A 26726-nucleotide genomic window follows, 5' to 3' on the forward strand; every position below is an offset into this window, starting at 1 on the left:
TATTATCCATAAACTGTACTTTGGAAAATTATATTTACTAAATAAAAGTTTCAAAAAAAAGAATGTGGGATGTACCCTGGCAAGGACTGTATTGTTATCAATGTTAACTCTTCTTTTTACCTGTGGGACCTCATATCATGTATTTTTCCTTTTTGTGAGGCTGGTTTCTCATTTGTAAATGACAATCCAGTTTTCCTTCTTGGGATATTGGGAAGATTAAACATAATGCTGGGACAGCATATCTTCTCAAAACTCTAAAACTCCTCAGATACTTCCCTTGAAATTACTGAGTTCTCTGCAGGCTACTCCCCTATCAGACCAGTTGTGCTTTGATTGGGGTACCAGGCACCACACCACAAGATTTAACAAAATGTACACTTTCAGACCTTGTCTTTGGAAGAACTGGCCTCTCAGCTACTCAGAAGGCATTTTAGGAGCAGGATGCCTGTGCAAATGTAGGGTTCAAATTTACCTTATACTTCTAGACACAAAGAAGAAGAGTTGATACTAACTTCATTGCAGTTGCCACTGAAAGATTTTAGAAGTCTTAAGAAAATCATTTAAGGGGCTGGCATTGTGGATGAAGCCACCGCCTGCAGTGCTCGCATCCCACATTGGTGCTGGTTTGAGTCTCAGCTGCTCTACTTCTGATCCAGCTCTCTGCTGTGGCCTGGAAAAGCCGTAGTAGAAGATGGCCCAGTTCCCTGGGCTGCTGCACCTGTATGGGAGACCCAGAAGAGGCTCCTGGCTCCCAGCTTTGAATCAGCTCAGCTCTGGCCATTATGGTCATTTGTGTAGTGAACCAGTGGATGGATCTTTCTCTGAAACTGCATCTCTCTGTAACTTTGTCTTTCAAATAAATAAAATAAATCTTTTAAAAATCAACTAGGCATCATTTTCCTCCTCCCCAGCATCGTCTATTAAGGAACTGTATTGTCCTGTTCTTTTGTGTATAGAATGCATTCTCCCCACAACCTGAATTCTTTTTATGGCAGAGGGAATGAGGGTGTTAAGAAGAATCGGAATCAGGAATTTCTCATCAGAGCCTGTAGACACTTCTAGGTTACACACATTCTTTTAAAGCCTGGCCTTCCTATGTGAGTTTGGGGTCTGTTTGAAGCCAGACATCTGAGATTCAGTGTTCGACTGGGTCTCAGGTTAAACCCTCTGGGAGAATTCAATACTCAAATAAAGCTAAAAGAAAATGAAGGAACAGGACCATTTCGTTGTTTGTTTTGCTTAGAAACCACTCTCTGGGGAGCAGAGAGTTTTCTGTACCTGTCTCTGCTTGGTGGTCTGTCATTTGCTGTGCTTTAACTTTATCCTAGGAAGCCCACTACTAATAGAAAAGGCCTCACTCTCCCTCATTGTGTTCCTCTCCAGGGTAGTGCCTTTGATGAGTGTGGGAGGGTACCATCTTCTCTGAAAGAGCCTCACTGGCTGGAGAGAGAATGACCAAAGTGGCCCTTGCTTTCCAGTTTTAAATTCCCAGAGCCCTGTGGAAATAGCATTTGTAGGCAAAGGTAAAGTGACATGAACTATTAAATCACAAGTCCTTTCATCCGGAGATTAGCCTAAGTGTAGACCCAGGAGGGACGGGAGGGCTTGCTCCCTTCAGTGGCAGCACACTAGGGTGCTTGTTTACTCAGCTACATTTAACCACCAGCTGAGCAAGAGTCTAATAGGATCAAGTGTCCAGTCTCACTCTCTAGACAGGTCATTTCTCAGGCTGCAGGCTGGAGATCATCTCTCACAGTGTCCACGTTTAAGGATGTGGGCATCACTGCCTTGAACAAAGCCATGTGCTGTCAACTCTGAGCTGTACAGTGTACATCTCTTCTGGATTTACCACTGGGGCCACATGGGAATGCAATTGTGTTCGTTTTCTGGAGGGAGTGTGGCATTAGGTGATACATGATGAGTCCAGGACTGGAAACCTGCATTCTCCACTTCTGTTTCTTCACTTAGAAAATGGGACAGAGGGCACAAACTACTGTGTAAGAATATGAGTGACATATAATGTCTGTGCCAATCGGGAGAGAAAGAATTTCTACCAGGCAAGATTGCCCTGTAGCTTCAAATATTGCTTTGTTTTTAAAAAATGGCAGAGTGTAATTAAAAAAATTGCTTTGTATCTTGTCAAAGCAATGACTAAGTATGATATACTACTATAATTTTAATGATTTGTGATTTTTTTAAAACTTAATGTATATGAGTGAAATGACATCTTTTCATTTGATTACTCTGTATAGCCTTTGCTTATATTCCTACTGAACTATGGTCTTTTTACATTTTACTTTTTAAAATATGTATATGTATATAGATATATATATTTCTGTACTTATTTATTTGAAAGCCAGAGTTAGGAGGAAAGAGAGATCTTCTATTTGCTGGTTCTCTCCCCAAATGGCAGCAATAGCTGGGGCTGGGCCAGACTTAAGCTAGGAGCAAGGAGCTTCTTCTGTGTCTTCCATGTGGGTGCAGGGACCCAAGCACTTGGGCATCTTCTGATGCTTTCCCAGACACATTAGAAGAGGCTGGATTGGAAGTGCAGCAGCTGAGTGGGTTTTGAACTGGGGCCCGTATGGGATGCTGGTGATGCAGCCAGAGGCTTAGCTTGCTATGCCACAATGGTGGCCCTACCTTTTACTTGTTGAGCCCTTTATTTAGTGGAGCCTTTAGCCTTTGACTATTTAAAAATATGTCATATAAAAATTTAAAAAGAAATAAAGAGGGAGAGATAGAATGAGGAAGAGAAGTATCAGTATATTTTAGGATTGTATCTATGAAAAAAATAAATTTGTAAAGTGGTAACAAGAAAAAAATTAATACTTCAGTTATATTAAATTATTTGGATACTCTAAATACATGAAAATGGGCTTTTTTGCTTTAGGCAGGTGATGCCATACTTTGCCTTGAGGAAGCCACTTTGACCCATTGTGTTTCAATCCCTACACACAGGCTCACGCACTGCCTCACCTGGCAAGCTCAGCTTCACCATACTTTGAACTAGCCTCTGCTCTAGCTTAGGTAAACCTTCCCAGGCTATTGAGCAAGTGAACACTTTTCCTTCTACAGGGAACTCAGGGGCTATGAGTACAAGCCTAGCGGTTGGACATCCTAGGGGCATCTTGACCATGAACTCCATGGAAATGGTGCCAGCTGCATTTGGGGACATCCTGTCAATATCTAGAAAGAGGACACAGCTCTTGCTCCATGCTTGTGTTTAATATGCAGGGGAGCATGTTATAAAATGCTCTGGGGTTGGAGGTCTTGATCTGACTTCCTTATGTACCTTAATGTGAATTATTTTCTAGATCTGGCCTCACAGTCAACCCATAGATTACCTTTACAGCCCTCAAACCAGGTCCTGATCCTTCAAGACACTCTTATTGCTTGTTCCAGTCCCTGTATCAAAGCGGCCTGCACCTGTTTTTATATCTGGCCAACTCTTACTTGTGCTGCAGGATCCAAGTTAAAATATGAAACTCGGCAGCGAAGTCTTTCCTGCATTTTCCTGCCAGAGCTAATCATCCTTGCCTCTTTCCTTCCATTTATAGACAGTGTCTTGATGTCAGGGGCTGTATCCTTTTTTAATAAAATGCTTCTGAAAGTTTAATGTGTGTGAGTCACCAGGGGATCTTGTCAGAACTGTAGATTCTTGTTCAGTGAGTCTGGGATGGGACCCGAGATTTCATGGTTTTTTCACTGACTTCTAGGGGATGCCAAGGCTGCTTGTCTGAGAAACACGCTTCAAGTAGCGAAGGTTTATTATTGATGAGCTCAGGGTTTGGCGTGCGGTATGTGCTTCATCAGAGTCTTCTGATTGTTGAATAAATGATACTTGATGCCTTTCATCATGGCCTTCTTGGTGGGATTCTTGATTTTTTGAAAAAACACAGCAAAAAAGTGAGGTGCTTTGAGGTCATGTTTAGCACCTGTTCTGATAAACTATATTCATCTATTGGCATGGAGAACCTCTGAATCTCTATCTCTTATTAGAAATAATAGCACACTTTTTCTAGGTGTTCACATACAATTTGCTAAGCTCTCCTCTAGGCACTTTACCTGTACTAGCTCATTCCATACAGGGACTAGCCCTAGGAGGTAGCTTCTTCATCAAAACAATGCTCTAACAAACAAACAAAAAAAGCTATGGGGATAAAAGAACAGAGGCTTGTTTCCTGCAGATATTTAACTCTTACCAGCCATTCTGATTGGTGGAGGCTCCGTTCCAAATAGTGAGCTGGGGACCCAGGCATTTTCCACCTTGTAGTTCTCCTGTCTTCAAAATATGACTTCTAAATCCTGCATCATGTGGGTGGAGAGGGAACTGGCACAAGGGGTCAAGGTAGTGGTGCTCACACGTTTCTGTTCCCTTTCATTTGTTACTCTGGCACATAGCCAGCCCTAACTAAAAGGGAGGTTGCAAATATGGTTCAGCTGTGTGCATAGCAAAGTAAGTAGTTGCTTGGTGAACAGAATCTGAGTGTGACTTTCCTGGAAGTCTGAATGTGTTTATCATTTTACCATTGCTACAGAGGTCTCAGATAAGTCTTTATGCTCTGAGGTATAATGGGAACTCAGCAACAGGGGCTACCTGGCAGGGAAGTGACTGGATCTTTATGCAACATAGGTCATCTGGATTTAGAGACGCCTGTCTTCTCTGTGAGGTTGGACGGAGGATGGGAAGATAGCACTGCCGTGTATCATGACAAAGGCAGGACTCTGAGTTGGCTCAGTGGGCAGCTGGGACACACAGAAATGCTTGCAGGGACATTTACAATCAGATCAAAGGGCAATGCTCAGGAGGGTCCTCTTTAGAGAGCTGGAGACAGATGGGTGAGAATGACTAATGGTGATAGCTAGTAGTCTGTGGTCCATACCACATCTCTGCTGAAAACTGCAACTCAGCTCCTCACTGCCCTTGGGCAGAAGTTTGCATTCCAAATGCGCTTAGTGAGCCTGCAGGAGAGCTGCTTCTTACCAGCCTTACATCTGGCCATCTCCTCTGTGCTGTGCCCATCTCTCCAGCCCATGCTTAATGCCCGCCCTGCAGAGCCATGTTGCCCCGTGCAGTGTCCTGGATTCAGCCTCTGCTCTGACCATTCTCCTGCCTGCAGTGAACCTTGATCCCCTCTCTCTTGTAGCCATTTCCACTTGCTTTGTCTTGTCACACAGTCTGGCTGGATGACTCTTGCAGGCCTTGACCAGCACCAAAACTTTGTTTGATCTAGATGTCAGTCTAGATGTTGTTGGCATGGCTGCACTTTAAAGTCCCTCTTCTGTGCACCCCTGTCTCCTTGAATTAGTCCTTATTGTAGCCCATGTTGTGCACCTTCTCAGTGCTTTGTCTTCTTCTACTTCTTCCTTTCATTGGTTCAGAGGAGAGACAGTGCCATATCCACTGTTGAATTCTTATCCCTGGCATAGAGCAAGTAGCAAGTAGATATTTGCTAAATAGTGGGGTTATTGTAAGGCTGTGTGCATCTCGTTAGCACAGGGTTCTTAGGTCTCACTCCAGGCGTGCTGCTGATCAACATTCCTCCCAGAGCACCCGATTGGTTAAGTACCATAGTCAGAGTTGAAGAGAATCTGGATGTGGTGCATGAGTGTGAGACTTGGGGTCTAGGGGCTGTACATCACACTGAGGATGCAGAGCAAAGCTCTGCTAGGTGGGAGGCCTAGAGCCCAGGGTTGGTCTACATGTTGCCCTCTGGCTGGCAGAGCTGGGATCTGAACAGAGTTCACTTGCAAGGCAAGCTGAGTGATGTTGTGCAACTGGGAGATGGACCAGCCCTGAATCACACTGCATCCCATGAGGGGAGTTTGTTATACAAACAAGGTTTTGTTATTAAAAACAGTAGTTTTTCCTTAGGGATAACTTAGTTCCTTTGTGAAACTTATTATTTTAAAATATGGACTCAGTGGGGCTATAGGTATTAGAAATAAAGGCAAGCAGATGCAAAAGGAATGAGACCAGATCATTAAGGGGGAAAATAACCCTAGAATATCTAAAAATATGTATTTTTTTCACAATCAAAAATACCATGTAAACTTTCAGTGTCCAGTAAAAGAAGTATTCTAGCTCATCTATTTACTTTAGTATGGGGGAGGAGTTGTTGTTCCGGAGTACTCGCTCTCAAGTATTGCAGTAACAATCACTTCTATTCACGTCTGTGACGCTGTTTGAGTTTCAGAACCCAACAATGGAATTTTCATTGATGGTAATAACTCTTGATGTAGCGATCTTACATAGGAATCCACTGTACACCTATTAATCATAGGTAAATGCCAATTACACAATGGAAGAAAGGAGAGGGGAGGGATTTGGCTTTAAAGGAAGAAGATGTATTATGTTGATGCTGCAGAGCAATGCCCCATGATGCTTCCCTGCATGTACAACCTCATTCATCATGTCTTCAAGAGGTGGTGACAAACTGTCATGGTTAACAGCAGGACTTTCAAATAAGACCATCTGGGTTTGAATCCTGAATCTGCCACTTGCCAAGTGTATGACATGGGTAGGTTATTTAACCTCTTGTGTCTCCATTTCCTAATGTATATTATGTAGACAGTAATGTACCTACCCGCCTCCACGGCTGGTGTGGTGTTTCCAAATAAGAATCCTTTTCTATGGGCACATATAGCAAGACTACATTTGGCAGCTTTCTTGAAAGTTAGGCGTGGCCATGCGTTTGAGTAATATATAATATATAAATAGATAAATACACAGCAATTGTATGTACCACCCCTCAACCCCAAATGTTAATTCCTTTTCACCTACATGTTGCAGACAAGCACAGTCACTTGGAAACCACATTTTGAAGATGCTAAGGCCATAGGATATAAAGAATCTGTGTCTCCGAGTCACTACTTGGAGCAGAATCACTTACAATAGAAACACCTGATAGTTATTTGTGAACAGAAATAGTGAGTTGTCATATCTTTTTGGGTTGTTATAGCACTATTTTAACTAATATAATGATTTTAGGGTTATTATGATAATGAAAAAGTTTATGGTGCTTAGAGCAGAGCTTAGCTGGTAATATGTAAACATCTAGGAAGTGTTTTCCATTATTATCATTAAGAAATAAAGAGATAAATTGATTCTCCATCCAAACTGATGAATATAGTTGATTGGAGAAACTGTTAAACTTGTCTTCAGTGTGTCTCATTTCAAGTTCCTTCAAGTTCCTCACTAAAATGTTTTATCTTTTTCTTAACTTTGATTAATCCAACCAACATACAGCTGTGAGTTTTAACTAATAAATTATGTCAGTGTATGGGACTTTGTGGGTGAGAGGATGTATAAGGTAAAGGTTGTAAATGCACACCCTGGAACTAGATCACCTTGCCTCCAGGTCTTTTTTTTAACTTTTATTTAATAAATATAATTTTCCAAAGTAGAGTTTATGGATTACAATGGCTTTTTCCCACCCATAACTTCCCTCCCACCCGCACCCCTCCCATCTCCCGCTCCCTCTCCCATTCCATTCACATCAAGATTCATTTTCAATTCTCTTTATATACAGAAGATCAGTTTCGTATATATTAAGTAAAGATTTCATCAGTTTGCACCCACACAGAACATAAAGTGTGAAATACTGTTTGAGTACTAGTTATAGCATTAATTCACATTGGACAACACATGAAGGACAGTGATCCCACATAAGGAGTAAGTACCCAGTGACTCCTGTTGTTGACTTAACAAATTGACACTCTTGTTTATGGCGTCAGAAATCTCCCTAGGCACTAGTCATAAGTTGCCAAGGCTATGGAAGCATTGTGAGTTTGCTGACTTCGATCTTATTTAGACAAGGTCATAGTCAAAGTGGAAGTTCTCTCCTCCCTTCAGAGAAAGGTACCTCCTTCTTTGATGACCCATTCTTTCTACTGTGATCTCACTCGCAGAGACCTTTCATTTAGGTGGTGTTTTTATTTTTTATTTTTTTATTTTTTTTGGCCAGAGTGTCTTGGTTTTCCATGCCTGAAATACTCTCATGGGCTCTTCAGCCAGATCCGAGTGCCTTAAGGGCTGATTCTGAGGCCAGAGTGCTGTTTAGGACATCTGCCATTCTATGAGTCTGCTGTGTATCTCACTTCCCATGCTGGATCGTTCTCTCCCTTTTTTATTCTATCAGTTAGTATTAGCAGACACTAGTCTTGTTTGTGTGATCCCTTTGACTCTTAGACCTATCAGTGTGATCAATTGTGAATTGAAATTGATCACTTGGACTAGTGAGATGGCATTGGTACATGCAATCTTGATGGGATTGTATTGGAATCCCCTGGCACATTTCTAACTCCACCATTTGGGGCAAGTCCGATTGAGCATGTCCCGAATTGTACATCTCCTCCTTCTCTTATTCCCACTCTTATATTTAACAGGGATCACTTTTCAGTTAAAATTCAACACCTAAGAATAAATGTGTGTTGATTACAGAGTTCAACCAATAGTATTAAGTAGAACAAAAAAATACTAAAAGGGATAAAGTATTAAATTGTACATCAACAGTCAGGGCAAGGGCTGATCAAGTCACTGTTTCTCATAGTGTCCCTTTCACTTCAACAGGTTTCCTTTTTTGTGTTTGGTTATTTGTCACCAATCAGGGAGAACATATGATATTTGTCTCTTTGGGACTGGCTTAATTCACTCACCTTGCCTCCAAGTCTTACATTTCCTACTTGCTCTATAAGCTGTGTAAATTTTTCTCGAGTTGTCATGGATGTCTCTGCTTCTAGTCCCTGAACAGGATGAACAGAATTTACTTCTGTAGGTAGGTGAATGCTCTTGCTTGAGTCAGTCTTGTCTTCCCCAAACTCCTGGGAATCTTTAAACTCTGATGTGTTAATGTTAATGGTTGCTGGGTTAAGGGCAGAGACTTGATCTAATTATAGCATCTGAGAGGTGGGTCTGCTGGGAGGTCTTTAGGTCATTGTGGGGGGGGGCGTGTCCTCAGAGAAGGATTCTTGTGACAGGGTTGATTATTTGAGCTCCAGTTCTGCCTAGCTGTTCTGATTCTGTTTCCTGGCTTACCATGCGATTATACCACCACAATTACCATGAGCAACAGCCTGTATTAGATGCTGTACTACAGGATGCGTAATCCAGAACTGTAACCTCAAAACTTTGTGCTGAAATAAACTTTTTCTTTCCCAAGAACCTTCTTTCAAGCATTTTAGTTGAATTTATGAAAACTAAACAAATACAGTGAGGGTAACCTAAAACATATAAGCCACCTTGAGAAATATGCTGAACACACAGGAAGGTCTCAGCGAGTGTTTTTCATTGTTTTGGAGCATACGTGGGTTTCCTTGTTTCCCCTTCAGTCTACCTTTAATTCAGGGTAAAATCTCCACATCTTCCTCAATGCTTTCCTCTCATGGAAACTCTGTCTCCCCTGTATTCCTGGTGATCGCTAATACCTTAGCTTCAAACACCTTTGTGAAGCACTTTCAACAGGGCCTCTTCTTTTCTGGGTATTTCTGGCTGTGGAAATAGATTTGAGACAGTTAAGTATCTGGCTTCACTTGTTCAATCTTAAAAATCAATGTTCAAGTCTTGACATGTAGTGAAGGCTTAACATGGTTTTTCACATCACCACAGGTGTAAAAGTTTGAACATCACAATGTGAGACGTTAAAAAAAAAAAAAAAAGATTACTGACAGTCTAAAGCTTCTTATTCCCAGATATTCGCTTTGCTTCCAAGAAATTCTCAGTCATACTTTCTCTTTTCTTTGATTTTCCATATGTAAGAGTGCTCACGACTGCTGGGAGTAGTGCCTCAATGCTGACTCAGTGCTGATGAGTCACTGCAGTAGTTAGTGGGTATGCCTTCGATAGAACTGAAGAAAGGAAGACATGCTTTTATGTACAACTTGTCTTACAATATGAGGTTTTCCTTGTACCTAGAGGATAAACAGGGCAATGTGCTAGTAGATTAATTTACACTGAGGGGGCTGACAAGAGACTCTGACATGTTTGAGACACCAGCTAGTCCTAGCTCTTTCTAACAGATTTCTTTAGGCAATACACAGCCCAATTTTTTGTTTGCATGTATTTCCCCTTATTTTAGTTATTTCCATCTTTTGTGGCATTATAAAGAGATTAGATTATGATTATAGATTGCTGTGATTTGAATGTTATCTCTCCAAAATTCATATGTCAAAACTCAGTGGCCATTGTGATAGTCTGAAGAGAGGTGCTTTTGGAGGTGATTAGCTCCTGAAGATTTTTCCTCATGACTGGCATTAAGGCCCTTACAAATGAGGCTTCACGTAGCATTTGGCTTGTCCCTCTGTCTCTTGCACCTGTGAAGTTGCAAGCATTACTCCCATGGAGAGAATGCAGTTCCAAGGCAGCTTCTTGGAAAGACAAGGTCCTTCCTACCACATTCCTGGGCCGTGGACGCCCAGCCTCAACACCGTGAAATATAAATTTCTGTTTTGTTATGGAGGCATAAGTAGACTAAGGCATAAATGGTGCACATAACAAGAAATCAGAGAGGAAGTTCCCTGATTCCCTCAGGTGGTCAGTTGACTTTGGATTGCACAGACTTTGTCACCCATGTTAGTTTCCAGTTGCCTACATTCTCACCTCTCAATGAGATGATTGTAACAGAGGATGTGGGGATTTTTTCCTTGCTCATCGGGGTGTACACTGTGCCAGGCCTGGAGTGGGCCTAGGGGAGTATTCTGAAAAAATGAGCTAGTCAGGGAGAGGGAGGGCCACCTATTGTCACCCACCTGGGTTCAGAACATTTGGATCCCTAAATCTCTGGGAGTGATCAGAGTGAAGCATCACCAGAAGTAGAAACATTTGAGGATAAGAAGTCAATCACTAAAACTGATAATGTGAGATTAAATGACAGAACTGTGGTCAGAAAGAATTTTGATTTCCTCCTTTTTGAATATTTCTTATCTTTGGATATTGTTAATGCTTTGAAAAGCCAATGAGAATTTTCTATTTTTATGTTTGTCTTATGTTAATAAAAGATCAACACCAGTTGTATTGCATAAAACCGTATAATATAACTAGAATAAATAAATGCATAATTATTGCATGGTTAAGCCATTTTTTAAAAGTATTTATACAAGAAGAAGAGAGAGAGAGTGACACAGAGGCAGCACTATAATAGGCTGGTTGACTTTACAAAACCTGTAATAGCTAGAGATTTGGAACTCATCTCAGATTTCCTAAGTAGGAAATAGATCCAACTATTTGAGCCATCACTGTTGCTGCCCAAGGTGCCAGTTAAGTGGAAAACTGGAATCTGGAGCCAGAGCTGGGAATTGAACCCAGGCACTCTGATTTGGGAGGTGGGTATCCTAACTTGTATCTTAACTGCAGGTGTGAACTCCTGCCGCAAGCCATTCTTTATAATAGTAAGTCAAGCATGTCCATTTTATGTGCTTAGTAATTAAAATTTTTGATACTTAAGTAGAAAATAATTGTCATATCCCTTGTGTGCTTTATAAAGGAGGGAATTTAGAGTAATGAGTGAGGAATAAATTAAAAAATATTTACAATGTATTAAAAATTTACAAAAAATTGGCCTGCGCCGTGGCTCAATAGGCTAATCCTCTGTCTGCGGTGCTGGCACACCTGGTTCTAGTCCTGGTCGGGGCGCCAGATTCTTTCCGGTCGTTCCTCTTCCTGTCCAGCTCTCTGCTGTGGCCCGGGAGTGCAGTGGAGGATGGCCCAAGTACTTGGGCCCTGCACCCGCATGAGAGACCAGGGGAAGCACCTGGCTCCTGGCTTCAGATCAGCATGGTGCGCCTGCCGCAGTGTGCTGGCTGCAGCGGCCATTGGAGGGTGAACCAACGGCAAAGGAAGACCTTTCGCTCTGTCTCTCTCTCTCTCTCACTGTCCTCTCTGCCTGTCAAAAAAAAAAAATTACAAAATTAAATCATTATCATTGGATAGTTTCATAGTATAGAATTATAATTGATTATTTCTTATGGTAGTACCAAATTGTCAGAACTCCCATTTGTTGAATACCTACTATGTGTTTTGCTGATCTTGTACATAATATGGTGAATTAGATATAATTTTTTAGCTTTGTTCTTTTCTTAAAAATTTTATTTAAGTTATACAGGTTTCATGTATTTCATATATGGAAACATAGATTTGGGAACATAGTGACACTTTCCCCCTACCCTCTCTTCCACCCATGCTGCAACTCTTCATCCTCCTCCTTACATCTCCACTCTTGATTTTTACAAAGATGTATTTTCAGTTTACGTAGTGATTGTATTGTTAACCCTATACTAAATAAAAGAATTCAGCAAATAGTATGAAGAGAGAATAAAAAACCAAAAACCAACATTATTCCTCTATAGAAGAGAAAAGGGCTGTAAATAGTCATTGAATCTCAAAATGTCTACTTTATTCCAATACATTACAGTTCAGGTTCTCTATTAGTTACCCTGGATCAGGTAAAATATATGATATCTAGGCCGGTGCTGTGGCTCACTAGGCTAATCCTCCGCCTTGTGGCGCTGGCACACCGGGTTCTAGTCCCAGTCGGGGCGCCGGATTCTGTCCCGGTTGCCCATCTTCCAGTCCAGCTCTCTGCTGTGGCCAGGGAGTGCAGTGAAGGATGGCCCAAGTCCTTGGGCCCTGCACCCCATGGGAGACCAGGAGAAGTACCTGGCCCCTGCCATCGGATCAGCGTGGTGCGCTGGCCGCAGCGCGCCGGCTGCAGCGGCCATTGGATGGTGAACCAACGGCAAAGGAAGACCTTTCTCTCTGTCTCTCTCACTGTCCACTCTGCCTGTCAAAAAATAAAAATAAAATAAAATAAAAAATATATATGATATCTGTCTTTTTGGGAATGGCTTATTTCACTAAGTATAATGGTTTCCCCATTGCATCCATCTTGTCACAAAAGACAGGATTTCATTTTTTTTTACAGCTGAGTAGTACTCCATAGTTTATATATACCATAATCTTTTTATCCAGTTAACAGTTGATGAACATATGGCTTGATTCCATATCTTATCTATTGTGATCTCTACTGCAATGAACAAGGGAGTACAGACAAATCGTTCATATACTGATTTTTTTTGTTTGGATAAATTCCCAGGAGTGGGATGGCTGGATCATATCATAGGTATATAAATTCAGATTTCTGAAGTATTTCCATACTGTCTTCCACAGTGGCTGCACCAGTTTACATTTCCACCAACAGTGGACCAGAGTACCTTTCTCTGACATTCTCATGAGTATTTGTTGTTTGTTGATTTCTGTTTAAGAACCATTATAACTGGAGTGAGGTGAAACCTCACCATGGTTTTGACTTGCATTTCCCTGATGGCTAGTGATCCTGAGCATTTTTTAAAAAGATTATTTATGTTATTTGAAAGGCAGAGTTACAGAGTTGGGGGTCTTCTATCCACCAGTTCACTCCCCAATTGACCACATGATCAGAGCTGTGCCGATCCGGAGCCAGGAGCCAGGAGCTTCTTCCAGGTCTCCGACATGTATGCAGGGGCCCAAGGAATTGGGCCATCTTCCACTGCTTTCCCAGGCCATAACAGAAAGCTGGATCAGAAGTAGAGCAGCTGAAGTTCGAACTGGCACCCATATAGGCTGCTGGCACTGCTGGCAGCAACTTTACCCACTATTCCACAGTGCTGGCCCCAATCCTGAGAATTTTTTCAAGTGTCTTTTGGTCATATGATTTTCCTTTTATGAAAAATGCCTGTTCAAGTCCTTTGCCCATTTCCTAACTAGACTGTTTGTTTTGTTGTTGAATTTCATGAGCTCTTAATAGATTCTAGATGTTAACCCTTTACCTGTTGCATGGATTGCAAATATTTTCTCCCATTCTGTCGGTAGCCTCTTCACGTTGATTGAATGTTTCCTTTGCACTGCAGAGGCTTCTCAGCCTGATGTAAACCCATTTGTAAATTTTGGCTTTGATAGCCTGTACTTCTGGAGCCTATTCCAAGAAGCTCTTGACTATGCCAGTGTCTTGCAGAGTTTCCCCGATGTTCTCTACTAATTTGATGGTATTGAATCATAGATTTAGGGCATTGATCCATTTTGGGTGAAATTTTTATATAATGTAAAAGGTCTAGTATCATACTTCTACACATAGAGATCCAGTTTCTCCAGCACTATTTGTTAAAGACACTGTCCTTGCTTCAGGAATTCGGGGTTGTGGACGCGTGGATTGATTTCTGGAGTTTCTATTCTGTTCCATTGATCTACACATCTGATTTTGTGCCAGTAACAGGCAGTTTTGATTATAACTGCCCAGAAGTGTGTCTTAAAATCAGGTATTTTGTTGCTGCCAGCCTTGTTTTTGTTATATAAAATTGTTTTAGCTATTCGGGGTCTATTGCATTTCCATATGAATTTTAGCATCATTTTTTCTAGATCTGCAAAACTTTCATTGGTATTTTGATTGGGATTGTGATGAATCTGTAAATTTCTTTGGGTAGAATGGACATTTTGATGATGTTCATTCTAAAACATGAACATGGAAGATTTCTCCATTTTTAAATGTCTTCTGTTTCATTAATATTTTGTAATTTTCATTGTAGAGATCTTTGAAATCCTTGGTTAAATTTATTATAAGACATTTAATACTTTTTTGGAGCTATTGTGAGTAGGACTGATCTTTCGCAGCCATGACATTGCCTGTGTATACAAAAGCTATTGATTTTTCCATGTTAATTTTTATATCCTGCCACTTTACCAAACTATTTTATGAGTTCCAATAGCCTCTCAGTGGAGTCTTTTGGATCTCCTATATATAGAATTATGTAATTAGTTTTGATCTCCTCCTTTCCAAATTGTACCCCTTTGATTTCTTTATTTTGCATAATGGCTCTGGCTGAAACTTCCAGGAATATATGCTATAGAAATAGTGAAAGTGGGCATCCTTGTCTCATTCCAAATCTTAGGGGGAGTGATTCAAAGCGTTTCCCTATTCAGTGGGACACTGGCCATGGGTTTGTCATAAATTGCCTTGACTGTCTTGAGGACTGTTCCTCCTATAGCCTATTTGCTTCTTAAGATTTTCATCATGAAAGGTTGTTGTATTTTATCAGATGCTTTCTCTGCATCTGTTGAGATAACTGTATGGTTTTTGTTTAGCTTGTTAATGTGATGTATCACACTTATTGATTTGTGAATGTTTGAACATCCCTGCATACCAGGGATAAATCCCACTTGGTTCAGGTGGATAATCTTTCTGATGTGTTGTTGGATTCGATTAGCTAATATTTTTTTGGGAATTTTTCTATCCATGACCCTCAGGAATATTGGTCAATCATTCTTTTTCTCTCTTTTATCTTTTTCTGGTTTAGGATTCAATGTGATGCAGGCTTCATAGAAGGAATTTGGGAGAATTCCCTCCCTTCAGTTGTTTTGAATACCTTGATAAGAATTGGATTTAGTTCTTTTTTAAATGTCTGGTAGAATTCAGTAGTGAAGCATTCTGGTCCTGGGATTTTCTTTTTTGGGAGGGTCTTTATTACTGATTTAATTTCTGTGTTGGTTTTTGGTTTTCTGTCTTTATGACTCAATTTTGGTAGATTGTATGTGTCTAGGAATCTATGCATTTCTTCTAGGTTTCCCAATTTGTTGGCATATAGCTCTTTGTAGTAATTCTTGATGATTCTTTTTATATCTGTTGTTACATTTCTTTTTAATCTCTGCTTTATTGATTTGAGTCTTCTTTCTCTGTCTCTTTTTTTAGTTTGGCCAATGCTGTGTCAGTTTTGTTTATTGTTTTCAAAAAACCAGGTCTTCAGTTCACTGATTTTCTGTATTTTTGTTTCAATTTTGTTTATTTCTTCTCTAATTTTAATTAGTTCTTTCCTTCTACTAATTTTTGGCTTGGTTTGTTGTTTTTCTGTATCCTTGAGATGCATTTATTGTCTTTTCAGTTTCTTGATGTAGGTGCCAATTGCTATAAATTTCCCTCTTAGCACTGCCTTTGCTATATCCCATAAGTTTTGATATGTTGTATTGTCTCTTCATTTTTTTCCTGAAATTTTTTGATTTCTCTTTGGACTTCTTCTGTGACCCACTGTTCATTCAGGAACATATTGTTCAGTCTTCATGTGTTTGTATTTCATATAAAAATTCTTGAGTTATTGATTCTAGCTTAATTCCATTGTGGTCAGAGAAGAAGCATGGTATGATTTCCATTTTTTTTTTTTTTAATTTGCTGAGACTTGCTTTATGCACTGATGAGAAGAACGTGTTTTCTGCAGCTGAAGAATGGAAAGTTCTGTAGATATCTGTTACGTCCTTTTGGGCCATAGTGTTCGTTATCTGTTGTTTTTTGTTGATTTTTTGTCCAATTGGTATTTCCAATGATGAAAGTGGGGTGTTGAAGTTCCCTGTTACTATTATATTGGTGTTTATGTCTCCCTTTAGATCCATTAACATTTTTTTAAATAGCCAGGGCCCCTTTCATTGGGTGCATATATATTTATTTTAATCACAACTTCCTATTTAATTGATCCCTTAATCATTACACAGTGCCCTTCTTTGTCTCTTTTTACAGTTTTATATTAAAGTCTACTTTGTCTTATATGAGGATGGCAATACCTGTCCTTTCTGGCCTTCCTTTAACATGGAATATCTTTTTGCATCCTTTCACTTTCAGTCTACATGTATCTTTGTTGGTAAGATATGTTTCTTGTAGGCAGAAGGTAGATGGGTCTTGTTTTTTAATCCGTTAGAGCAGTCTTTATCTTTTAATTGGGGGTTGAGGCCATTTACATTAAAGGTGACTGTTGATAAATAACGACATGCTCTGCCATTTTTCCATAAATATACCTATTTTTTATTTTGTGTTTCTTTTGTACTTTTACTGCAGGATTTTCTGCCTGCACATTCTTTCATAATGATGGCCATTTTTCTGTTTCTAGGTATAACACATCCTTAAGCATCTTTTGTAAGACTTAATGAGTGACATAAAATTCTTCCAATTTCTGTTTGCTGTGAAAGGTCTCTTTTCACCTTAATTCATAAATGAGAGCTTTGCACGGTACAGTATTCTGGGTTGACAGTTTTTTTTTTCTTTTAAGACTTTGACTATATATTCTCGTCATTGTCTTCTAGCCTGTAATGATTCTACTGAGAAGTCAGCTGTGAGTCTAACTGTTGACCCTGTGAAAGTAATCTGGCATTTCTTTCATGCATATTTTAGAATATTTTCTTTATGTTTTACCATGGGAAATTTGTTTTTTTTTTTAATATTTATTTCATTTATTTGAAAGACAAAGTTGCAGAGAGAGGCAGAGAGGCAGAGAGAGAGAGAGAGAGAGATAGGTATTCCATCTGATGGTTCACTCCCCAGATGGCCACAATGACTGGAGCTGGGCCGATCTGAAGCCAGGAGCCAGGAGCTTATTCTGGGTCTCCCACTTGGGTGCAGGGGCCCAAGGACCTGGGCCATCTTCTACCAATATCCCAGGCCACAGCAAAGAGCTAGATTGGAAGAGGAGCAGGCAGGACTAGAACTGGCACCCATATGGGATGCTGGTGCTTCAGGACAGGGCTATAACCTGCTGAACCACAGCACGGGTCCCTACCATGGGAAATTTGACTACAGTGTGTCATGGTGAAGATCTTTTCTGGTCATGTCTATTAGGAATTCTGTTTGCTTCCTGTACTTGGATGCCCCTTTCTTTCTCTAATTTGGTGAAGTTTTCTGTAGTTATTTCACTAAATAAGCCTTCTATTCAGCTCTCTCCACACATTCAGGAATTCCTTTAGTTCATGAATTTACTTCTGATTACTTTTGTGTAATCCTATGATTAATTTTTTGAATTTCATTTCTGGTATTTCCTCAGTCTCTTCATGTTCACATTCTAAAATTGAAATGTTGTGTTCTTTGGGAGCTCATATGTCTTCCTTATTCTTGTTTCCTGAATTTTTGCATTTGTTTTTAGGCACTTTTGGAGTTGATTTTTTTTCTTCTTTTGACTTTTATCATTGAGCTATGCCTCTGTGGCTCAGTGGGATGTCTGCACTTTCAGTGAATACCAAGCAGTATGTGGTGAGTGTGGCCATGGAGCTCTGGTCACTGCTCCAGGGTGGGGCAAGTATTCAGGGTATCACCCAAGTTGCTCATGGTAGATTTCAATAGCCCCCGGTGTGTTCTGTGCCACCAAATTAACTGCACTAATGATTTGCACAGTCCTCACTGTGTGCACAGGTCCCACTGCAACAATCTGCTCTAGGCCACCAAGGAGCTCTGAACATGTGGAGGTGCACCCAGTGATTGCCCAGAGACCCAGTTATAACCTGCATCATCTCAGGAAACCACCAAATCCCCACGGTCTCTGCATACAAGGCTCCTTTAGTCGCTAGTTACAGAGGTTTCTCTCTGCCCTGCCAGCCTGTCCAGTCCACAGAGAGGCAGATGTTCCCTGAGACTGCCCCTCCTAGGTGTGCTGATCCTGAGCGTCTGTAGGCACCTCACTGTCTCACGTGGTTGGCCAGCTACCTCCCAGCCAGGCTCAGCCATTGGGGACTGTGGACTGTTCCTTCACTAGGATCTCTGGATCTTGTACACCAGAGTCATTGGACGAATGTTACTATCTTCCTGCCACTGCTGCCAGTACGCTGAGAAGATGGAGTCCTGTCTCAGCCAGTTGCTGTGAGTGCACACAGTCTTCAGCAGCTCCTGCCCCAAACCAAAATGGCACCTGCCCTTTCTCAGCCAGGCAGTGGATACTGTTGTGGGGAAGTCTGGGTGGGATAAATGTCTCCCCTCTACTTCCAGTGGAACTGCAGGCAACCACTAGCAACCACTAGCCCACAGTGCTCCAGTCCAGATGCACGCCATGCTCTCCTTCCTCCTCTGTCACCGTGGGTTGATGCAGTCTGGTTTCAGTTCCGTCTCCAAGCTGCCACCTGTCCCAGCTCTCTGCTGCTGCAGTTGTGGTTATGTTCGCATCCATGCCTGCATCCTCACCCTCCACACGGGTCCACAGTGTTCCTTTTCCTCTTGTAGGATTTCCAGTGTAGTTTTCTCTCCAGTTCACTCCTGAAAGTGAACTTCTTACACTTTATTTTTTTTTTTTTTACTGTTTATCCCTAGCCTAGCACAGTATGTTTTTCCTTAATTTTCCTTCTTGGAATCTCTCAAATTAAGTATTAATAACTTCATTTTACACATGAGAGCTCTGAGGTTTGAACCTTAATTTGCCAAAGAGGTTATAGAGGTTGAGAGCGGGATTGAAAGTGAAGCAAAGCTTTGTTAGAAATTAGAGATGGTTTTCCTAGTTCTGATTGCAGGTAAAAAATGCAGACATTGGCCTTCTAATGGCTCTGTCCTTCTCCCTCCTTTAAGAGTAGTTATCTCCTTCACTTTTTCTTTCACTGTCATGCCAAGCTATCCAGCTAGACTATCTTTTTTTTCTACTTTTTTCCAATTTCCTGTCATTCAGAAATTTAAGAGATACACAAAATTCTCTTATTCCATGAGCCTCTTTGCTGGCTGTGTTAGAGACTGGCTAATATCCACCATGGCTGCTGCTTCTTCCTCCCAGGAACATAGACACATGAGTTGCCCAGTGCTGCTTCCAATAGATGTGGACATGGGCTCTAGTGGTGCCTTCCCCTCTATCCTGGGCCACAGCATACTCCCACATATGTATCTCCTGGTTTGTTTTTTTTTTTTTTTTTACTCTTCTATTGAATAGATGCACAGAAGTTTGAGGACTTTGGGAAAGGCAGAGTTATGAGCAGAAGTCTTATTCTTTCTTGACTGCATGGAATGGAAAACCTCTTGCCCATCTGTGTTCCATTAAGAGGCAAGAAGCCGTCTTTTCTTGTGCTAAGGGGTTAGGATTTCTTGTGAAAGCACTTAGCATGTCTTATTATGATATCCTATTTCTTACTGACTTCTTTAGTGTTGGTGAATCCTGAGTTTATTATGTTTAGCATTTTTACCATATGCTAAATTGAAAAGTAATGTGTGAATATTGTAGAAAATTTAGGAGTGAGGAAGAGGAAAAGTAGAAAAGGAGGAAGCAATGTAAATGTTTACAGTTACTACGTTGGCATATTTTCTTTGCATCTTACTTGTCTCATCAGGTTTTTCCACAATTGATATCTTACTGAATAGAGAATTTCACATTTTATCTTTTTTGCTTTACATAATGGTGTAATCTGTTTTCCACAGTGGTTAAAAATTATTTATAATAACAGCTGTACCCCATTCCTTGCATGCACCATTATTTATTTAACCTTCCTCTTATCACTGATGATTTATTTGTTTCTTCACAATTAAAATATAATGCAGTGACAACGTCTTCATCCATAATGCTCTTTCTATAAGAAAATAACTTGGAACTGGACCATTTGTTCTTTAGAGACATGTTTTGTTCTTCTTTCATTTCTTCTACTAATGTGGTTCAGCGTGCTTCTTGTTCCAGGAGAAGGTAACAAAGGGGTCACATGACCGAACCGGGAGCATGCATTGTGTCACAGGGGTGACCAGATGACTTCAAAGGTGCTTGTCAATGTCAGTTGTTTTAGCACGGACAAAAATTTTTATTCATTAAATAATCTCTTAATACTTACTGTCTAGACAGAGACAACTATATTGGCAATTGCTTAGGTGTAGGCAGGGACAAAGCCTTTTGGGTGATTTACTCATTTAAAAGTTATTCATTTTTAAAAAGGCACTATATTAACATGGGTCAGTGTTCAAAAAGATTTTGTGTGTGTGAGTGTGTGTATGTTTGCATGTATTTATTTCTAGAAGCAGGATTTCTCCCTTAAAAAGTGTATCAGGGGCCAATAGAGTGGCTGCTCCACCTCTGATCCAGCTCCCTGCTAAGGTGCCTGGGAAAGCAGAAGAAGATGGCCCAGTTATCTGGGCCCCTGGCACTCACGCAGGAGACTCAGAAGAAGCTCTTGATTTCAGCCTGCCCCTGCCCCCATCATTGTGACCATTTGTGGAGTGAAACAACAAATGGAAGATTCTGTCTCTCCTTCTCTCTCTGTAACTAACTCTGCTTTTCAAATAAATAAATAAATATTTAAAAAAAAATAAAGGTGTATCAGTTTGTTATTATGCAAAATAAGCCATTTCTTTTATTTCTTTCTTTTATGAAGTTTTCTGTTTATATAAGCTGAACAAATTTCATGTATTTCATATACATGGATTTGGGAGCATAGTGTTAATTCCCACCCTACCCTCCCTCCTGCCATAGTCCCACACTCCCTCCTACTTACTTTCTTATTTTTTTAATTATTAAAATGACATAATCTCAGTTTATTTTATAATCACAAGCTTAACCCTCCACTAAGTAAAGAATTCAACAAGTAACACGTAGGAAAAACCACTGGTCATCAAGAGTAAAGACAAAGGCTGTAAACAATAATAAAATCTCAAAATGTCAATTTTGCTCATAGACATTGTATTTTTTTTTTTACTCTGTGTATTACCACAAGTCAGGAAAAACATGATTTGGGGGGGGATTTGGTTGTTTAAAATAATAATACACATTTAGTATTATTATTAATGTTAAGTCTACATGTCAGCTGGGTGGTTCTGCAGATAAGGGCAAAGTTCCATGGAGATTTTCTGGGCTTGGTCAGTAGCTGCAGTCTGCTGATGGTTGGCTTGGATCTGGGTTGTCCAAGATGGCTGTTGGTTGAATAGCTATTGACTATAGAGGCAGGCAGTGGGGCTTTATGTCTGTTGTCCTCTGGCAAGCCAGTTTAGACCTGATCGCAGGGAGATGGCAGGATTCAAAGAAAGCAGAAAAAAGGGAGGTATTTTGAGGTGTAGTCTGAAAGCCAGTAGACCACTTCCATTCTGTGGCCAAGGAGACACAGGACAAGCTCAGATTCAAGGGGGGAAGTTAAGTAGAGTTATCTCTTAGAGAAGAATGCTATTGTGTATATGCAATACCCCCATGTAAGAGCAGGGGACATGGAAGAATGCAATGTTCCATGCCATTTTCAGTCTGCTACAACAGGGCAAGTGCACTCAAATTTTGAAAAGACCTTTTAAAATAGCAGTTCATAAAATGTAGCAATATATGCTACCACCAGTAATATTTGAGGGTACTTTTTTCACTATAGTTTCTTCAACAGAGCATATTATCAAAGTTTTGGACTTTAAACAATTTGATAAATGAAAATACATTCTTGGTTTAATTTTGTATTTTCATTTATCTTTTTTTAATTTTGATGAAGTCTAATTTCTTTTTTTTAACTTTTATTTAGTAAATATAAATTTCCAAAGTACAGTTTATGGATTACAATGGCTTCCCCCCCCATAATTTCCCTCCCACTCGCACCCCTCCCATTTCCCGCTCCCTCTCCCATTCACATCAAGATTCATTTTCAATTATCTTTATATACAGAAGGTCCATTTAGTATATATTAAGTAAAGATTTCATCAGTTTGAACTCACACAAGCTGATTTGTATTTCCTTTTTTATGAACTGTTTTCTGAGCCTTTTATTTTAGTGGCTTGAAGTCATACAGCCATGGACCGAGAGGGGAGAGAAATAAGGATGGAGTGGAAGATAAAGTCAGACAGGAGACTGAAGTCAGTTAATAGGCACTTATAATGACATTTTAAGAACAATTGACTGTATTCTACAAAGCAAAGAAGTAATACCGAGTTTTGGGGCCAGAGGAGTTAGGCAATCAGAGAGCAGGATGTGAAGAGGACTGGGCAGTAGAACGTGTCAGAGAGATCCCTGCAATGATGCAGGGCAGGGGTCCTGTGACTTACAGTGGCATCATGAGGGAATAGATGTGGGGAAGGGAGACAGGTGGGCAGAAGACTGATGGCTTGTGCCAGGTGACTGTAAATGCAGGGCCGCCACTAATGCAGATAACAAGACATGGCATTGAGTGGCTCACTTTTTTCCATCTCGTTGAATTAGCTGCACCACTGAGACATGCACAGGAGATGTCTGTAAGGCTATGCAATGTTTGAATCTGTAGCTCAAGAACAAGGTCAGGACTAGAAATAAAAACCTGAGAATCATCCATATAAAGGTGATAAAGTTATCAAGGGAAAGCATTCAGTGAATAAAGAATCCAGGACAGAGCCTAGGGAAAGACATATTTTAAGGGATGAGTGTATGAAAAGGAAACAATGAAAAGGCTGAGAAATAGTATGGATTGCTGAGATTCTTGGCAGCTGCAAAGTTCAGCAATTCTCTGGACAATAATAAATATATTACTCCATCTTGTGCTCTGCCTACGTGAAGCCTTGTTCTGAAGTGAACCATCTCTTGTTTCCTGATCTTCATAATGGTCTAGCTAGAGCCTCTTTCATTCCAGCCGTCGGTTTCCATGGCATATGTTGTGTGTCAGCAGTTTGTCCCACTTGTGTTCAATTTGGCGATGAACAGCTAGCAGCGTTCAATTGCAGCAAGCACAGCCCCATTGCTGCGGGGCTGATTCTCCTCCAGCTCCATATTGTGGGTGAATTTGTCTTTCTGCTTGTTGATAAGTCTGGCTCATAGGGAACTCTGACAAAATGGTCTCCAAACCACATTTGATAACAGCAGCTAGTCTGAATTTTGCATTTACTCAGTAGGTTGGATACTTTGATGTGATTTGGAATGCTGATTCAGCCATCTCATTCTTCCTAACCTCTTGGAAGATGTGATTCTATGTCTCTCTCTGCTGTTTTTTAATCAATAGCAACAGGGACCTGAACAATAGAGAGGGTACACACTGCACTCTGCTAATGAAGAGTTTGGATGCACAGATATATTTTGGTATGGTAAATGGCTATAAATGACAATGTATTGATTTCTCATTATAGCTGCCATATTTAAAAATCCAACTAAAACCTAATTAAAGATTAGGGAGAGAGGTGGGAAACTTCTATAGTGTTTCTATTTTTGACTTATTTTTTTTACATTGACAGGTAAACTTATATGTTTTTATTGCATATTAAAACAGCATGTTTTATTACATATTGGCCAGCACCATGGCTCAATAGGCTAATCCTCCACCTGCAGCGCCGGCACACCAGGTTCTAGTTCCGGTCGGGGCGCCGGATTCTGTCCCGGTTTCCCCTCTTCCAGTCTAGCTCTCTGCTCTGGCCTGGGAGTGCAGTGGAGGATGGCCCAAGTGCTTGGGCCCTGCACCCCATGGGAGACCAGGGTAAGTACCTGGCTCCTGGCGTCGGATCAGCACGACGTGCTGGCCGCAGCGTGCCGGCTGCAGCAGCCGTTGGAGGGTGAACCAACAGTAAAGGAAGACCTTTCTCTCTGTCTCTCACTGCCCACTCTGCCTGTCAAAAAAAAATAACAGCATGGTTTATTACATATTAAAACAGCATGTTTTGAAATTAGATATATGGTATATATATATATATATGAACAGTGGAGTGACTAAATCTAGCTGACATGCATCACTTCACAGAATAATCATTTTTTTCTGTGCTTGAACATTTACAAGTTAAAAATCTTAGAATTTTTCAAGTATTCAGTATTTTTTTTTTTTTAGTCACCTTGTTGAACAAGAGGTCTCTTGAACTTAACTCCTCCTACCTAACTGAGATTTTGTCTCCTTTGACTAACACCTTCCTTGACCCCATGGAGTATATGTGACTTAAATGCTGACACATGTTTTAAAATTCCTCGCTTGAGGTCTCTGAGACAAATCAGATACGGAATTGAGCAGGAGGAGAAAAGGGCATGCTTTTGGATAATTCTTAGGAAAACTAGAAGCAAAACGTAGAATGCTATTTTGGCGTCCCTTTCTTGTGAACACTTATTGTTTGGACTTGAAGGCCAGATGGCATGCAGATGGGGAATTTTACTTTATACTCAGTAAGCTCCACTTGATTTGGTGCAGGATTTTATGGTGTGAGTCATCTATGAAGAGCATCAGCTGGAGCTGAGGAGAGCATAGAACATAGAGCTCTTCACCTTGAGGAGGAAAAAGACACATAGAGAAAGGTTATTTGGTGTGAAAACACATGCCACACTCAGGCCAGCTCCCAGCTTTCCCAGGCCTAAGTCAGGGATGGTCAGTAGCCTCTGGACAAGCTGCGGTTCCGTCACCTGGACAGTTTTTGGGAATGTGGATTTTCAGGTACTGCGCTAGTTCCTAATGAAAGAACCTTTGGGAGAGGGGTGCAGCAATCTGTGGCCTAACAAGTTCTCCAGGTGATTCCGATGCAAATGAAATTTGAAATGCACTGCTGATCTGGATTATATTGCTTATTCCTTTTGTAACAAACACTGTTTACTATAGGCTTTGGGTGCACTACAGAGTTATAGATTGCATATGTGTTCTCAAGCTAACACTCTTTTATCTGAACCTGACCTGTGTCACTACAGATCATTTAGTTCTAACTCTTCACACTGTTTAGCAAGCAATGCTTCCAAATGGGAAAAACATGTTCTTCTTCTTTTTTTTTTTTTTTTTGACAGGCAGAGTGGACAGTGAGAGAGAGAGACAGAGAGAAAGGTCTTCCTTTGCCATTGGTTCACCCTCCAATGGCCGCCGCGGCCGGCGCGCTGCAGCCGGTGCACCGCGCTGATCCGATGGCAGGAGCCAGGTACTTCTCCTGGTCTCCCATGGGGTGCAGGGCCCAAGCAATTGGGCCATCCTCCACTGCACTCCCTGGCCACAGCAGAGAGCTGGCCTGGAAGATGGGCAACTGAGACAGAATCCGGCGCCCCAACAGGGACTAGTACCCGGTGTGCCGGCACCGCAAGGCAGAGGATTAGCCTAGTGAGCCGCGTCGCCGACACATGTTCTTCCTACAATATTCTTGGCTAAAAAATTGTAGCTCCAAAATCACAGAATGCAAACACGTACTGGCTGAGTAGCAGTTTAAATTCCTCCCCCACCCCTTAGAGAGGAATAGCAGATAATATTCACTGTAATTGTGAACCACTAAATACATTTAAGCATCAGATTCTTTCTAAGACTGCAAGGATAAGGCCAGTCTTAAAATCTCTGTTTGACTTCAAGTTCGCGTTTTAGGTAAGTCCTGAAGATGGTGATTTGAGGACTTGCTCCTCCATTTTCCACTGCCTACTCACTTGCTTATGCTTTAATTTTTAGGATCACAGCTGTGAAATATCTTTCTGTTAATATTAATAGAATAAGCTTTAAATCAACACAACTTCATAGGCACACTTGCTATGGTTTCTACTAATGAATTTATAGAATGTACTGTGGAGAATTTTTCAAAAAAATCTCCTGATGGGCCTAAAATTCACCTAGAACCCATACTGAATTTTTGTTTCTTTTTGTTTCTTTCTTGAAGAAGAGCCAGTGTTCTTTTTCTAAGATTTTTTTTTATTTTATGTGAAAGTCAGAGTTAAAGGAAGAGAGAGAGAGAGAGAGAGAGAGAGAGAGAGAGAGAGAGAGAATATCTTCCATATTTGCTGGTTCATTCCCTGATTGCTGCAAGAGAGAGAGAGAGACAGAGAGAGACAGAGAGAGAGAGAGAATATCTTTCATATTTACTGGTTCATTCCCTGATTGCCTCAAAGCCAAGAGCATGGAGCTTCATCTGAGTCTCCCACATGGATGATGGGGCCCAATCACTTGGGACATCTGGTGCTTTCCCCAGGCCATTAGCAAGGAGCTGGTTCAGAAGTGGAGCAGCTGGCCCATTCAGGATGCCAGTGTTGCAAGCAGCAGCTTTACTGGCTATGCCAGAAAGCTGGCTCCTTTAATATATCATTTAATGAATAAATGGATGTGAAACCTTGTGACAATCTTTGCCTCTTGGTGA

General features: G+C 40.8%; 1 long non-coding RNA gene across 9 annotated transcripts in view; it reads left to right on the top strand.

Moving 5' to 3' along the window:
- Positions 1–26726, top strand: part of LOC127487367 (uncharacterized) — a 334927-nt gene that overhangs the window by 240499 nt on the left and 67702 nt on the right. For 7 of the 9 annotated variants that reach the window (XR_007914179.2, XR_007914180.2, XR_007914176.2 and 4 more), the window contains exon 1: positions 1–26726. This exon is cut by the window's right edge and continues 3681 nt beyond it. The exons of the other annotated variants lie outside the window; for them this stretch is intronic. This is a non-coding gene — a long non-coding RNA (uncharacterized lncRNA). 9 annotated transcript variants of the gene reach the window in all.

The sequence above is a fragment of the Oryctolagus cuniculus genome, chromosome 8, assembly GCF_964237555.1.
Source record: "Oryctolagus cuniculus chromosome 8, mOryCun1.1, whole genome shotgun sequence".
In the NCBI taxonomy this organism is placed as follows: domain Eukaryota; kingdom Metazoa; phylum Chordata; class Mammalia; order Lagomorpha; family Leporidae; genus Oryctolagus; species Oryctolagus cuniculus.